Source organism: Oryctolagus cuniculus, chromosome 2 (genome assembly GCF_964237555.1).
Source record: "Oryctolagus cuniculus chromosome 2, mOryCun1.1, whole genome shotgun sequence".
In the NCBI taxonomy this organism is placed as follows: Eukaryota; Metazoa; Chordata; class Mammalia; order Lagomorpha; family Leporidae; genus Oryctolagus; species Oryctolagus cuniculus.
In genome coordinates this window covers 160,973,275-160,988,851 of record NC_091433.1, presented here as the reverse complement: position 1 = coordinate 160,988,851, position 15,577 = coordinate 160,973,275, and the positions used below count along the sequence as shown (strand labels likewise).

General features: G+C 42.6%; 1 long non-coding RNA gene across 1 annotated transcript; it reads left to right on the top strand.

The window, feature by feature from the left end:
* The first annotated feature begins 8,785 nt into the window (after positions 1-8,785).
* LOC127488814 (uncharacterized) lies at positions 8,786-14,709 on the top strand. The gene is made up of 3 exons (XR_007916684.2): positions 8,786-9,218; positions 11,171-11,251; positions 11,799-14,709. It is a non-coding gene; the product is annotated as an uncharacterized lncRNA (long non-coding RNA).
* Positions 14,710-15,577: the final 868 nt, after the last annotated feature.

The following is a 15,577-nucleotide window of genomic DNA, read 5'->3' as shown; positions in this document are numbered from 1 at the left end:
CTTGGACTCTCCCATACCAATTTTCAAGTTAAAAAAAATCAATTTTGATAATGTCCTAATTGCAAAGGAACCAGTGATTAACAGTAGAAACAACAGTCAGCACTGTACATATCTCAATTGGTTGAACCCATACAATTCTGGAAAAACAATTAAAATAGGGAAAACTTTGCTTGACGGGAGCCAATACTGTTGTTCCAGACCAGCTTCAGACAAAACTAGAGCTTTCAACAGAAATTTTCAACAAGTAGGATCAAAATCCTGAAACATGTCTTCCAAGAATTATAATAGGACACAGACATGGTTTTTACCAGTACACTCTAAAGACAAAACATAATCAAAGCAATGGGTACCAAGAATTAAAAGTGATCCAGTCAAAGCAAAAGCAGAACAATCAAGAGCAAAGGTCATAACAACAGTTTTTTGGGGGGTGTGTAAGATATTTTGCTTGTTGACTGACCTTTTATAGCCAAACACTGATACCATCTGCTTATTAGGAGTGTGTTTGGAGAAGTTTCCTGGAGCTTTAATTGAAACATATATGGAAGAACTTCATCAAAATGCCCTTCTGCACCACAGCAATCCTCCTGTTCATTTCTCTCATCAGGTCAGGCCAATTTGATGAAAATGATGGGAAATTATTAGATATGCACCTTACAGTTCTAATTTGGCTCCTTTTCAATGCCTTTTTCCCTAATCTTAAAAAAAATTTAAGAGTACCCATTTTTCTGCAATTAATAATGTCCAAAAAGATGCATTGACATGATTAAATTCCTAGGATCTTATGTTCTTTAGGGATGAAGTAAATGACTAATATCACCACTTACAAAACTGTCTCACACTTGATCAAGTTCATGTGGATAAATAATGTATTTCTGATTTACCCCTTTTAATTTCATTTTTCACAAAGCTTTGAAGAACTTTCTTTGTGTCTCTGCATGTATACGTATATGTATTTATATCCCCATGAGGAAATCAGTTAACCTTTAAGATGAATTTTTCTTCTTTTTTCTTAATCTTTTATTTTCTAGCTTTTCTAATTTGAACACATAGGCCCTGAACAACTTTTCTAAAAAAGATTTCTTCTCTTATTTGAAAGTCAGTTACAGAAAGAGAAGGAAAGACAAAGATCGAGATCTTCCAACCACTGGTTCACTCTCCAGATGTCCACAATGGCCAAATCTGAGCCAGGCCAAAACCAGGAACTGGGAGCTTCTTCCAGGTCTCCCATGTGGGTAGCAGGGGCTAAACCCTTGGATCATCTTCCACTGCTCTCCCCATGCCATTAGCAGGGAGCTGGATCAGGACACTGAATAACTTTAATTCTCATCTAAATAAAACATTCAGTATAAGTCAGAAGTTATACCGGAACATAGGCCTATTGCCACTACTTACTTGTCCTTTAATAGGCCACACAAAACTGTGTGGCACATGTGGTCTTGAGCAGCTCACAATGCTTAGCAAACTTGTCAAATCACTTCATTTTTTGCATAAAAGTAGATTAAAAGTGTTATCCATTACATAAATTCAAGGTCGTTTTTCCTGTGCGACTGGAAAACAATGTGAATAAAGTACACAGACTGCATTACTCTCATCATTCATATCTGTCTGAGCTAATTAAAAATAGATTTTTTTCCATTGTTTTATATTCTGAAAAATTAAAGTTCTTGTTTGTTCTCTTTGTATTACCAAAAAGCAGTATGTATTTAAGATTGACAACCTTGGCCGGTGCCGGGGCTCACTAGGCTAATCCTCCGCCTTGCGGCGCCGGCACACCGGGTTCTAGTCCCGGTCAGGGCACTGGATTCTGTCCCGGTTGCCCCTCTTCCAGGCCAGCTCTCTGCTGTGGCCAGGGAGTGCAGTGGAGGATGGCCCAAGTGCTTGGGCCCTGCACCCACATGGGAGACCAGGAGAAGTACCTGGCTCCTGGCTTAGGATCAGCGTGGTGAGCTGGCCGCAGTTTGCCGGCCGCAGTGGCCATTGGAGGGTGAACCAACGGCAAAGGAAGACCTTTCTCTCTGTCTCTCTCACTGTCCACTCTGCCCGTCAAAAAAAAAAAAAATGGTACATTTAAATCTTAGAAACTGGATTTAAGTTCTCCCTCTTCCATCCATATTGTCATTGTTCAATGCTAAAACATTCTTTGGCAAGTACACAGAATGAAAGACCACATCCATTTCCAATAACTTACAGAAGAGTGGGAATCTCAATGAGCTTTTTGCAAAGGGCACAGTGGAAAAAAAAGTATTTTTGAGAGAACTGCTGTGAAACAAAAAATTGCAGTATGTGAGAACTTCTGTTTGACAGTTTTTGACTGGAAAATTATGTGGTATCCATGTTATTTCTTAAGGTATTCATTTTCTTCAAATTAGACTTTGGTTCAAATACTCTTTTAAAATGGCATTGTGTGTGGAGGTATGCTTTTTCTGGCATAAAAAATAAAACACTACAGTGTGGTCTGCGTTCTCACTGGCCTGATGGCATCCATTAGCTTTGTGCTCTAGAATTTAATGAAAAGGACTTTAGAACATTTTCAAAGCAGCATGGTAAGAGAGGAGGTGGAAGGGTAGGTGGAGGATAGAGAAGAAAAAAATGGAGCATGCTGCTACTGGCTATTATTTTAGCAGATTTCCCAAAAGAAAATTATTTAAGCTCATTTTTAGCTTTTCAGTCATCGTTTGGAAAATATATGCTGCCTTTGAATGGAGCACAGGATTTCAGACTAACACTAGGGGTCTTCAAGAAGCACATGAAGAATGTATGGTATGAACACATTATACATGCATTTCTGAAGGGAGGAGAGAACCTCCACTTTGACTATGACCGTGTCTAAACAAGATAAGAGTCGGAGAACTCAAGGGGCTTCCATAGCCTTGGAAACTCATGACTGGTGCATAGGGAGATTACTGATGCCATAAACAGGAGTGTCAATTTGTAAAGTCAACAACAGGAGTCACTGTGCACTTACTCCTCATGTAGGATCTCTGTCCTTAATGTGCTGTACATTGAGACTTAATGCTATAACGAGTACTCAAACAGTATATTTCACTTTGTGTTTCTATGGGGGTACAAACTGTTGAAATCTTTACTTAATGTATACTAAACTGATCTTCTGTAAAAAAAAAAAAAAAAAAAAAAAAAAAAAAAAAAGAAATTATCAATTCCCAACTTGACTCTCACTGGGATTAAACATGACAATAGGTCTGATCTGATTTCATCATCATTTAAAAAATCATCTATTGTTTTTCACTTTATGTTTCTGTGTGGGAGCAAACTGTTGAAATCTTTACTTAATGTATGCTAAACTGATCTTCTGTATATAAAGAGAATCGAAAATGAATCTTGATGGGAATGGAAGGGGAGAGGGAGTGGGAAAGGGGAGGGTTGCGGGTGGGAGGGACGTTATGGGGGGGAAGCCATTGTAATCCATAAGCCGTACTTTGGAAATTTATATTCATTGAATAAAAGTTAAAAAAAAAACTTTTGGACCAGAACAAACTTTTCTTTTAATTTCATTTTTCCACATATATGTTCCCATATATAACTCCATATCACAGAGCAAAATCTTAAATCTTGCTTTCTATAAATCTCATCCATCTATAAAAATCAGTGCTTTTTAGGCCACTAAGTCAAGAGATCTTGCCCAAGGTCATCATGGTAGGCAGCACACTATTTTTACATAATTACATGGAAGATGCCTTATGGTCATTAATGAGCTGACCTTAAAATAGAAAGATTATCAGGCATCATTTGCTCAGCATAATATAAACACAGGAGCCCTTCAAGACAGAGACCTCTCTCTGGATAGTAGCAAAGAGGAACATATTGAAACATATGAAAAGGATCCGACATGCCATTTTTGATTTGAAGATAAAGGGAGCTACATGAAGAGTGAACAAGGAGCTGGCGCTGTGGCTAACAGGCTAATCCTCCGCCTGCGGCGCCGGCACACGGGTTCTAGTCCTGGTCGGGGCACTGGATTCTGTCCCAGTTGCCCCTCTTCCAGGCCAGCTCTCTGCTATGGCCCGGGAGTGCAGTGGAGGATGGCCCAAGTGCTTGGGCCCTGCACCCGCATGGGAGACCAGGAGAAACACCTGGCTCCTGGCTTTGGATCAGCGTGGTGCGCCGGCCGCGGCGGCCATTGGAGGGTGAACCAAGGGCAAAAGGAAGACCTTTCTCTCTGTCTGTCTCTCTCACTGTCCACTCTGCCTGTCAAAAAAAAAAAAAAAAAAAAAAAAAGAGTGAACAAGGACCTCAGTCCTACAATATTAACGAACTGAATTCAGTGAACAACATGAATGAACTCTGAAATGGATTCTTCCCCACGTACTCAGCCTAATCAACAGCTTGGCTTCCACCCTGTGAGGCCCTGAGTAGAGAATGCTTTTGAGCTACACTCTACCTAAACATCCAGCTCACAGAAGTATGAAATAATAAATAGGTGTAAATTTATACAATGTATCACAGTATCAACAGAAAACAAATACAGTCACAGAGCGAACAAGAGGTCACACCAGTCACAGGGCTCTAACCTAGGCAGTAGACTCTCAAGCCTATACTCTCAGATTCTGTAGGACACCATGAACCACTCTCCCTATCAAGAAGGTATGTACACACCATCATCTATCACTGTCCCAGGTACTTCTCTCTGCCAGTGCCACTGTCTCCTTTTACGTGGCTAAAAGCTTGAGTGCAGCTAAATCTTCAAGGAAATGCCACAGTGTCCACCCTTACAGCACAGCCACATGCTCAGAAGTCCCAAGTCACCACCTTTGCCCACCAAGGTAGCCCCCGTGCCTGGATCTTGAATTAAAACAGCAATGCCTTTGCTGACCGGCTACTACTGCAGTAGTGCTGCTGCTACTCAGCCCCAACACTTAACACTGCAGCTTCTCCAGGATTAGACAACATTTCAGTCTATGCAACATTGAAAAAATGAGTTCTCAGAGCCTGCTGCCCGGGATCAAATCTGTACTCCAACCCTTTTCAGCCGTGTGACTTGAACAAGTTACTTTACATCCCCAAGACTGTGTTCCTATGTACAAAAAAGTAAAATGGTTTTGCCTCAAAGATCTGTGAGCAGCAGTAAATGAAATTCACAAACAGTGCTTAGTGCAGTTACTGGCACCAAATAAAAGCACAAGTATATTTCATTTCACTCTTTCCTTTCTTCCCCTCCTCACTATAAATGGTATGCCCCTAACTCATTTCCGACCATTCAGTAATTCACCCAGTGAAAACGCATAACCTCTTATCATCCTTGATTCAGTAATTCCCTGACTCACTTGCTTTTAAGGAGTACCTAAGGTTCTTGTTAAAAGCACAAAATCATAAGCCCAACCCTAGAGCTTCTGTTTCAAGTGGTCTAGGGTAGGCTCCAGAAATCTGCCTTGATAAGGGTCACTGATGATTCTTGTAAGCTGTCTCAGATAAGGAGTAGGATCTGTGTAATCCTGAGTGTTTGCTGCACAGATGCTAATTGTTGGGTAGACCCATAGACCAGAAAGTGGTAGGTGAAGGTGAACATCATGTTGGGAAGGCATAATGCAACAAAGCACGGGCAGATTAACAGTGCCTGGCACAAAGTAAGCCCCCAATAAATGGCTGTCAGTTCTCATATATCTGGACCAAATGTGCACAACTGAGTGGCAAGTTAGAGATGCCGTTTTACCTGTCTTCCATGTGATTTGTTCACTGTGTGAGGTTAATAAAAACCTTCACAGGGCTACACATCTTGTAAATATGTATGCCCCAGGGTCATAGATAAAGATGGATTTGTGTGAAACTAATTAAACTTAAACCCTAGCCAGATTTTCACACAGTCATTTTATTAACTTTGAAAAAAATAAGCTATTTTTGACCTTTTTTCTCAAAATTCTGTAAGCTTTAGGCACCACAGAGTTTATCAGCACAGCTCTTCAAAGGGGAGGTTCGAACTGGCAGGAGCACAGGGAAGCAGGATGCTTCCAAGTCATGCCCTCCTTGCAGTAGAGGCCAACAGGCTAAGTTCTGAGTGGGGCAGCACTGTGCTCCTCTGCCTCAGGCACAGCCAACACCCTCTTCCTCTGCACCTGTATCTCCCTCCTTTCACCAGGGCCCTGAAGCTGGAATAAATCAAAGAAGACCCTCCACCAGCTCTGCAAACCATGCAAATTCCTTTCCATCATCTCTGGACTTGGAATTTTTCACTCACGGCCCCACCCACAATGTGCCAACTCCATTTTAACCCCAGTCACGCCATTTAACCAGAGGCAGCAAGGTGGCAACAATAAATGACGATGCCTTCTGCACAACCTCTGCTCTACAAACTGTGATTTCATGTGAAATATTTGTTTTATGTAATTTGTAGATTTTAGCTAGTGGACTAAGATCATTCACAGAAATAAAATGTAATTTACTGCTGTTTCTCCATTTTTTATTACTGCATAATTAAATCCTACTGTTAGCTAGCACTGTGGAAAAATTTTGTTGTTACGCAGCATGCATTTTAATTGGCTCACAACCAGCATCTCTTCTTCCAGCAACCCTGCTTCTCTGTAGTGATGTGTGTGCATAATTGTCAGATTCCATTAGGTGGCTCTAATCCATAACCTTTCAATGAACCTACACTCTGGTTTTCCAACTGGCAGTCCTGCAGATGCTTCAGAATGAAGGAACATGAACTGAGGGCATGTGGGTTTGGGTGAGTTGGGCTTAAGTGTGAGCAGGAAGTTTAAAGGAAGCCAAGAGGGGAACTTGAGTTCTGTGCTTGAATTCCTTGCAGCCAAAGCAGCTGATCAATCCATAAAAACCATGGAGGAACAGACAGGCAGCTCTCTTCTTGTTCTGTTTCTCATAGGAAAAGACAAACGCTCAAGTGGTCAGTGGAATAGAGAGAGGTTCAGATTTTTTTTTTTTTTTTTGACAGGCAGAGTGGACAGTGAGAGAGAGACAGAGAGAAAGGTCTTCCTTTTGCCCTTGGTTCACCCTCCAATGGCCGCCGCGGCCGGCGCACTGCGCCTATCTGAAGGCAGGAGCCAGGTGCTTCTCCTGGTCTCCCATGGGGTGCAGGGCCCAAGCACTTGGGCCATCCTCCACTGCACTCCCGGGCCACAGCAGAGAGCTGGCCTGGAAGAGGGGCAACCGGGACAGAATCCGGTGCCCCAGCCGGGACTAGAACCTGGTGTGCTGGGCCGCAAGGCAGAGGATTAGCCTAGTGAGCCACGGCGCCAGCCAGGTTCAGATTCTTAACAGGAAAACTTTCATCCCTTTCTATAGGTTCATTTAGTCAGCAAACTCATCTGTAGGGCTTGGTTGAGGGGCAAGGGGCAGGGCGGAGGGTATAGCAATGAATAATACATGACCATTGTCCTCAATGTGCTCACATCAGTAGTTCAGTAACCACCTACGGTAGCTCACTAACCCCACTGCCATAGGTCTCACTAGAAAGAGAGAGGAGTGATATGGTATGAATAGGCAGGCAGCTAGTTAGGTCTAAGTGAGCTGGAAGTCTTGCAAGCCCTGCAATATAATGTTATCTCTTTACCTGTCAGTCAAAAATGCCCACCTTCCCACAATGCCCCTGTGTTTCATCCAGGACAAGGGAGAGGGAGACATCATGATGACTACATGGATATTAAGCTCCAATTAGAGGTGCCATCATATTCCCAGAAGGCTTCACATATGCTAAGGCATCACCCTCTATCTCATAAAAGAATCTGAAAATAGAAGAGAACCCTCTTTTAGCCCCGACCGTGGTGCAGAGTATTCAGGCTTTTTCTTGTCTCAAGGGCAACCCCTCCGATCCATTCATGGCAGGTATTTCTCTGTGTGGGGTGGCCCACACTCAAGCATGAATGCATGTTTTTCTCTCTCACTATTGAATAAATCCTGATCTTATTCATGCACATTACGATGCCACCACTTAGAATTCTTATCTCTGTGAGGAGCAAGAATGTAGAGTGAAAATTAAGGTACTCAGGCCCACATCAGGAGGAACTAGTGATATAATGGAAATAACACGGGCTTTGGAATCAGACAGACTGTGATTCAAATCCCTCTTTAGCAACATACCCAGGTCTATCACCTTTAGAAAAAGCAACTTCACAAAGGAATTGTGATTTATTTATCTGCAAAATGACAACATAAAGTCTCTCCAAGGAGATAAGAGGCTCCTTGGCTACAAGTAGGGGTGGCTGAAGGAAGTATCCTGCTCGCCTTGTGCTTTTTCCAGTTCCAGTCCCTAATTGGAGGAGCAGTGTTGGGGAATCCAGCGAGGAAGATTTGAAATGACAGATGTCAAGTCCCTGTCACTATGGCAACCACAGATGGGCATTTGATAAATGATAGTCGTCACTGTTGACAGCTATTAGGGAAACACCATTTTTTTCATGTCCCCAGCATATTTCAGTAAATCATAGATCTCTGGTCTCCCTCTAGTATCCCAAAAGAGCACCTTCTACAATGCAAAGCTCACCCATTAAGTGTCCATTTCAAATCCTCCATAGCTCGACCCTTCCAGACAACTCTCTATCTCTTGGCATAGACTGTGGGCAATGGCATGTGACCGCCCTCCCCTCTCCCTGACCAGCAGTCCCCTCATGATCCTCTGTGCTCCTTTCGAAACCAGTTCCATTGCCACAATTTGCTTCCTCTTGATTCCTGGTTATGTTCATTCTGTTTCCTTGCCCTGATCTTTTCTATCCAACCATGTCTGCTTGTTCACATGCGGCTGAGGAACATGCTCCAGCCACATGCATGGCCCACTCAGCTACTTAATAGAATTCCCCAAGTAGAATCCCCCTATTGTTCCGCCCACTTTCCTATTTGCCCCTCTCAGATCCAGCTTCCAAACTCCATCTGGGCTGATTTTTGCATATGAATCCCATTGTGGTACCCCCTTTTTTAAAATATTGGGTGTCTCCTTATGCATTACAACTGAGTAAGATCCAACCCTCCAAGCATTATTTGGCCTTATTTGGCCCTTCAAACTCTCCCCCTTGCTCCCTGTGTTCCAGCCACACTGGCCAGTCTGCAGATCTGTGAACCCAGGATCTCTTCCTACTTCACATGTACACGGGCCCTTCCTACAGAGAATGCTGCCTGCCTGCTGCTCAGTCTCCCACACTCAGTTCAAGCGCCACTTTCTGGGAGACCTCTCCTAGTTGGCCAAACAAGATCATGGCCCTGTGATTCTCTCTCAGGGTACCTGTTCTATTCCTTCATAATGACAAGTGTAATCTGTAAGTATTTCTTTACGTATGCACATAATTGCTTAATCTTACTTAATGACCTGCTTTCTCTGGCAGGGGAGGAAAGGTGCGATCACTTTCCTCCATTCTAAGGGTCCTGGCTGACTCTCTTATAACAAAAGACAGGTTAACAACAGAAAAGCATGATCAGTTTGTTTAGCCACAATTTTATGTAACATGAGAGAATTCAGAAAAGGAAACACAAACCAGGAAAAACTGTCTTGTTTTTATGCGTGGATTCAATGAAGCATGGACAGCCACATAAAAACGTGATTGGACAAAAAGGATATGATCTAATAATGGTAAAAGACTTAGGAGGGGAAAGCCCTCAAGACTTACCTGTTTGGATTCTTCCTGGTCTCTCTAGGTAGCAGTCCTTCCTTCTGAGTGTGAGACAGGATCTCCTCTGGAATTATGTCTTAGGATTTTTTATGTGACAAGGTGATCAAAGAATTCTCTATTACTAGTTCTTACACAGAAAGGCAGGGGGAGATTAAAGTGGTATTTCTTAGTTTTATGGCTGGGTTTGCAGGAAAGGGGTTCTGGTTTCTATGACACATCTAGGGGAAGAGGAATTACAGCCTCTATGGCTTGGTTTGGAGAAAAAAGGACAGCAGCAGAAAGCACAGGAAAAAGAAATCGATTTTTTTCTGGAGACTCTTCCAGTGTTCTTCAATTCACAGTACTCAGCATCTGGGGTATCATTTTTGAGCTCCCAGTGCTGTAAACTACAAGTCCCATGAATGCAGTAGTTTTACCCCAAGCAGGAAGCCCACAGCCCTGCGCAGGTGTCTGTCAAACAGATGCCTCCATGAGGCTCTCTTGCCTCTCCACTTCTGCCTCCACCCACACTGCAGCCAGGGCCTGCAGGAAGACACACTGCTGTAGTATTTCATCTACATGTCAATCTCTTTCCAAAAGAATGTGAACTTCTTGATAACAGTATTATCCTTCTTCCATGCATTCCCAGCATAGCAAAGCATAGTCCCCCCACTCCTATGTACAGTACAAAGAATAACTCCTAAACGTAAAGTGCTCCTACACCTACAGATAGAAGTACTAACAGCCTTGCCTTCAAGTAACATTGCAGTCAGACACAACCTTCACTTCAACTTTAGAGGGGAAAAGTTCACAGTGAAGGGACAGAGTGGATGCCAGCACATCAAATGGCAGGCTACTGTAGGAAGATGTTTTAGAGATGAGTCTGCTGCAATGTGGTAAGTGGGCAAGAAGCATAGAGAAGGTAGGCTGTCAAGCACAACTGCTAGGCACCTGGCTTGCAAAACTGGATGGGAGTGCAGCCATCCCTCAGAGGGAGCGCCAGAATGCAGGTGCCACAGCATAACCACGGATGAAACAGGAGGCAGAGGTGCCATCTAAGTAACGTAGCGTGTGCACGTTCCAAGAGCAGGGAAAGTGGGTGGCCTTCCCTTGGAGAAGTCGTCTGGCCCATGTGTCATACTCTGCATGTAGTTCTGAAGCTGACAGAACAGGTAATCATTCAATAGTCATTGATATTTGGCTGTGAAATACAGTGACATGAGAACAATGGATTCTGACCTGCTCTTCCCATCTCAGGACCCTGTAAGCAGTCTGAGACCAAGAAGGGGAGAAAGAATAAGGCTCTACATAGACGGTTCATTGAAGCATTTTTCAAACCACATAAGGACAAAAAATAGGTTCTCCTTGATGTTAAAGGAATCTGGGTAGGTTGTCATATGGCCAGTCAATTAATCTTAACATCATTATTATTTCTAGCTACACTTGATTGAGCTCTCACTGTGTGCCAGGCACATGTCTTTCACCTATAGAAACAGTTTCAGACAATTACTTACATAACCACAATAACCACGTAGGTGCAGAGCCGCTGAGTGAAAGAGCAGGGATGGAGACTCAAGTCTGCATGACCCTAAGACCAATCTTCTTTTTTTCTTCACATTCAGTGAATTTCTTTGACTGAACAACACTTCAGCATTGACCTCCACATGCAAAACTGGCATTTCCAGGTGTTAAACACAATTAAGGTGAGGCCTTTGACCGCGGGGTAGAACAAAACTAATTGGCCTCTGCAGAGATCAAAACCACGACCTTGTCCTTACTTGATCATTCTGCCATCGGATTGTTTAAGGCGGACAAACACTTGCCATCCAATGGCTATAAAGCATTTTATTTCCCCTCATATTGTGTGGGTTACTCGTTTATTGAAAGAGCTTAGCCTTTCAACATAAGTCACTGGATAGAAGACAGAAAAGGGATACTTCTATAAATTATCAAATGGAAAGGCTTTTAAAGTGTATTCCCAGGGTGTGAAAGGGGAGAGGTAGAGCGCTGGAAATCCACCTTCAAGACGTGCAGAACCAGCTGCCAGGTCCTCAGGGGCGGGGCGGGAGGGGCGGGGTTTGATGGCCTCGCCACGTGCTCACACTGCCACCTGCTGGGCACGGTGCACTTCTGCTTCCTCTCAGCCCTATGCACATGGAGACTCATTGATTGCTCACACAATCACCTCCTTTCCGCATTTCAAATTGCCTTCAAGAGGAATTTTGATTTCTAACCAATTACTCTCCTCAGCCTGATCGCAAGGAAAGGCAGGCGGGCCTGCTGGCGTGCGCTGATGGTGGCCGCGAACGCTGCTGGAGGAACGAAGCAGGGAGGGCGGCTGGAGGAGGTCTGTGTACGTGGTCACTGGGAGAGCCGGTAGCACCCGAGAATCCGTCTGACCAAGTTCTCAGAACACTCACGGTTAATTGGCCACAACTCTCAGCACAACATCTCTGAAAACCCCTGCTTAACAAAGCTAAGTGTGCTCCTCCCTGTGTATTTTTTTTTTTTTCCTACAAGCACAGCTTGTGTATCTGAGGGCAGGGCGGACTTTCAGCTCCAGAACGCGGAGCCATTATTTTATGAGACCACAGGCAGCGGTTGTTTTTGCAAAGAATTTCAGCCTTGCTTTCCGTTCACTCACAGCATGAAAACAAATCAGTGTGCTTGGGCATTTTAAAAATTAAAGGCTTAGATGGCACACGCTGATCAAACACGGGTCTTCAGATACCTATTTCTATAGGCTCCTACGTTTTGTAACTTTCAATTTTCCTTTATCTTATATTAACCTCACGTAGCATGTGGCTATAGCAGGCTGAAACACATTACTGCCCTTCCAAACTAAATAGGATGCTAATCCCTACTGACTTAGCATAAATGTAAAACAGAAAGATGGGTTGGAGAGAATTGAAGGTGAAAGTCGGGCCCTACTGATGTCACTCTCATACATGTAAGTTTCAATAACCCCAAAATAAATTAGAATCATCCCTGATACCACTTTCCAAAGGAAGATGCTGGATGCCTCATCATTCTCACTAACTCAGGTATTCAGAAGCTCTTGATAAAAGAAAACTTGGAATTTCTTGTCCTCTGACCAATTGTCAGATTTTCTACATCATCGAGCCCTGCACTGCCTACTGATTTTATATGCAGAATTGAAACAGCAGGTCTGTGCCCAGATGGTCTTTCTTACTACCAGTGTTAGCACACCTGAGATGGTGGACCTCAGGTCTATGTTTTCAGGTCTGAACGCTCACCTGAGCTGTACACTCATCTCTAAATGCCCACTAATTTCACCTTGAATATTCTACAGGCACCTTAAGCTCACCCTGTCTGATCTCAAGTCTTGGCCACTCTGGCTCTATCTCCAAACCCCTCCCTTCTTCCCTCATATAAGGATTCCAGTTAATGGAAAAACTCTCCCACAATATTTCCTAACCCCAAATATCATGTATCCTCACCTTATGTATAATTAATCATGAAGTCCTATTAGATCTGCTACCTGATTGTGGTGTCCCTTTTCTCCACTCACACTGATACTTCAGCCTTTCCGCTTCCACTGTTGAACTAATCCTGAACGTGCCCACCTTTCTCCATGCTCTCCCTTTCTTCCTTCACATTCAAAAATATGAACCTGGTCATGTCCATGACATCAAAATCATGGTACATAAAAGTAAAATCAATAAAGTTGATTTATCAAAATTAATAACTTTGCTCTGCAAAAACCTCCATTAAAGACAAACTATAGATTATAAGAAAGCACACACAAACCACATCTGACAAATGACTTATACCTGAAATAGAAAAAGTACTCTTAAATTTTAACATTAGGAAAAGCAATCCCACTTAAAAATGACCAAAAGACATGCACAGATATGGCAAAGAATATATACAGATAGCAAATAAGCACATGAGAGGATGTTCAACATGGTGAACCATAAGGCAAATGCAAATTAAAACCACACTGAGCTATAAATGCACCTAACAGAATGGCTAAAATTGTGGTAGTACCAGCATCAGGGATGGATGTAGAGAAACTGAATCACTGGTGAGAATATAAAATGGTAGAGTCACTCTGGAAAGTAGTTTGGCACTTCCTTTGAAAACTAAAATAATCTAACCATGCAGTCCAGCAATAGCACTCTTGGGCATACAACCCAGAGAAATGAAAACTTACTTTCTTTTTTAAGATTTATTTATTTGAAAGGCAGAGTTACAGAGAGGGAGAGACAGAGAGAAGTTTTCCATCTGCTGGTGCACTCCCCAAATGCCTGCAATGGCAGGAGTTGGGCCAGGTGGAAGACAAAGAGCCAAAAGCTTCTCCTGGGTCCCTCCCAATGTGTGCAGAGACCTAAGTACATGGGCCACCTTCCCATGCTTACCCTGGTGCATTAGCAGGGAGCTGGATCAGAAGTGGAGCAGCCAAGAAACAAACTGGCATCCAAATGAGATGCTGGCTTCACTGGCAGTGACTTAAACCTCCATGCCACAATGCCGACCTCAGAAACTTATTTTCACACAAGCAATTGGTACATGAATATCACAATAGCTTTAGTTTTAATGGACAAAAATTACCCAAAAACCCTTCAATAAGTGAATTGTTAAACTCCAGAGCATACTTCCCATGAAATACTACTAAGCAATAAAAGGAATGAACTACTGATATACTTAGCTTCAATGAACCTTAAGGAAATTATGCTGAGTGGAAGAAAAGCCAATGGCAAAAGGATACATACTGCATGATTCTGTTAAGGTAACATTTATGAATTTAGAATAATAACAATGATGATCAGATTAGTAGTTGAAATGGTTCAGGGGTGGAGGAAGGAAATGAACATAGTTATAAAAGGGAAACAGGAGGGAGTCTTGTTTTAATGGTAAAATAAAGTAGCTTAATTAAAGTGGTAGTTATACAATACTACAAATTGCATAGAAATATATAACCTGCTCTACACACACACACACACACAGAGTACAAGCATTAACCAGTGAAATCTATATAACCCAAGTGGATTACATCAACATCAATTTTCTGGTTTTGTTGTTACACTACAATAATGCAAGACATTCACATTGACAGAAGGTAGGTAAAGGATGCATGGGACCTCCCTATACATTATTTTTTACATCTTCCTGTGAATCTACAACTATTGCAATGTAACTGTTTTTTTTTGTATATAATTCTGTTTATTTTTTTTAACTTTTATTTAATGAATATAAATTTCCAAAGTACGATTTATGGATTACAATGGCTTCCCCCCCATACCGTCCCTCCCACCCACTACCCTCCCCTTTCCCACTCCCTCTCCCCTTCCATTCACATCAAGTAACTGTTTTAAAAATCTGATCATGTCACTCTTTTGTTGAAGCTATTTGTAGCTCTCATTATTTATAGAATAAAACACATTCATGTATGCATAACATATAGGGTCCTCCATTCCAACTGTCATTTCCTATTAAGTGATCTCATAACTACAACTTTGCTGTCTTTCCATCTCATTGTTGAGTATGATAAATGTCTACCATTTTAGATGACATTTGCCTTGACTTCTGGGATTACAGAAAGCATATGTGTGCAACCTGAAATTCGCCAAATTTGCTAGAGTTAGACATTCTAAGCATATTCCACAGTCATTTAGTAAATCTTTGCATACTCAACCAAATTAATCTCTCAAGAAGACATCCAATCTGGGAATGATAAGGGTAGTTTTCAGTAAGGAAAGAAAATGGGCCCAAATGATGAGAGCACATAAAGCAGTGAAAGCGGTGAAAGGCATCCATAGACTGGAAAATCCCCCTTCACTTCCTAAGCCCAGGGTGTTAATTTCCTAGGGCTGCACTAACAAAGGGACACAAACTGGGCAGCTTAAACAAGAGAAGTTTACCACAGACCTGGAGGCCAGAAGGGAGATCAGGTGTCAGCAGGCTTGGTTCTCTCTGGGGTTAGGAGACAGAATGTGTTCCATGCCTCTCCCCCAGAGAAAAGATTACTGGCAGCCTTTGGTGTTCCTTGCCTCATGAAAGCATCA